Here is a 1,567-nt window from a genome sequence, read left to right as displayed (position 1 = left end):
CTACAGCGATATCATTGACTTGATTGCAAATTAAAACAGACACTATTTCAACTGAACAGAGATGACATAACTGAATTCAATGATGAACTGCCTTTAACTATCATTTTGCATTATTGAGACACTGTTTTCCAAATGAATGTTGTTCAGTGCTTTGGCGCAATGTATTTTGTTTAAAGCACTATATAAATAAAGGTGATCGATTGATTGATTGATTGTCCTGACACATGCATTCAAGTGTTGAACAGCATGAATGCAGAAGAAAAATGCACACTTACCATCATCGTGGTTGGAATTCATCATGGCAGGAATTCGTTTTCCTTAGGACAGTTAGTATAATGCCAGCATACAACCATATTGTTGGAGGAACGTGGCCGGAACATGGCCAGAACGCAAACAACATAACAGTTTAAGTCAATGTTCAGTTTTGGAGGGCTTACTCCAGTCCTAAAAACCTCTTATTTAAAAACCTGTCTTTGCTCCTGGTGACACTCTGGGTATGGCAGCTGCTGCTACTGCTGCTGGCACAGCAACTGGTTACACACAAACACAGAGATATGAATTGGGAGACAGGTAAATAAAAACAAAAGTTACAAAATAGACCATAGGCCATCATCAATTCTGACATTTGGTTTGTGTAATAACAGTATACTTACAGCTCTGCACTTGTAGCTTAGAGAGTGAGATGCTCAACATCGCTCTCTCCAGCTCTTCATCATCATCCATCACTGTCGCACAGACAATCATTTATTTGCCCGATTAATTATGAATTAAAAGCATGAAAGCCTATTACTGGTCATAAATAAATGTAAATTTCTATGTAAAAAAAAAAAAAGATTATAAATATTAGTAGAATAACCAACCAATGGGTTTTGCTGGGGCCCTTTGGGTATGTTTAGCAGATATGGAAGCAGTGGCAGATTGCTGCTTCTTCCGCAGGTATTGCTGCAGCTTGTACATGCGTGTCCCTGGGACACAGCTCTTCTTCATGATGAAGTCTGCGTAGTCATCAGCACTGCTATCCCAAATCTCCTTCCAGATGCTCTTGTCCCGGGAACCAAAGCCAACCAGCTGGTCATCTTCTTATGAGGTTGCCACAACACCCACTCCACTGGCCTCATAGGTGAGAAGAGACTGGATCTCTTCAAAACTTAGGGCATAATTAACAAATGACAGTAGACTGTCCTTGCCATGCCCCTCAGCCACAGGGATGCCGGATGCCTCCTCCTTCTGAAGGTTCTTGATGAGATACATAGTGTACCCTACATCATTCTCTAAAAGCCATCTAAAGGACTTCCCTTTATACTTTCCAAATTGCAGTATGTAGTCTCCCAGGAACTCATTCCTGTCAGAGGCATCCCCTCCTCTATGACTGACCAAAGACCGAGCATTCTGCCGCACAAGGTCCTCTCTCATGGGTGCTGACTTGTCCTGCAGAGTGGGGTCATCCTTAATATGTCTGGCTTCTTTAGATGGCTCCTGGAGGAGAAATCTGAGTGGTCCCTTGTGGAACACAACACAGACTCTACCTGGGAAAAACAGCACTTTCTTCTGAATCTTGATCTACCAT

General features: G+C 42.2%; 1 long non-coding RNA gene across 1 annotated transcript; it reads right to left on the bottom strand.

The window, feature by feature from the left end:
• Positions 1–377: 377 nt before the first annotated feature.
• On the bottom strand, positions 378–955 carry LOC113078426 (uncharacterized). Its single transcript, XR_003281501.1, has 3 exons — positions 861–955; positions 654–725; positions 378–530 (listed from the first exon to the last, which is right to left on the bottom strand). It is a non-coding gene; the product is annotated as an uncharacterized LOC113078426 (long non-coding RNA).
• Between the last annotated feature and the right edge of the window lie 612 nt (positions 956–1,567).

The sequence above is a fragment of the Carassius auratus genome, unplaced genomic scaffold (assembly GCF_003368295.1).
Source record: "Carassius auratus strain Wakin unplaced genomic scaffold, ASM336829v1 scaf_tig00025698, whole genome shotgun sequence".
NCBI lineage: Eukaryota > Metazoa > Chordata > Actinopteri > Cypriniformes > Cyprinidae > Carassius > Carassius auratus.
The sequence above is the reverse complement of the archived record's forward strand: the minus strand, read 5'-3'. Positions and strand labels throughout refer to the sequence as shown.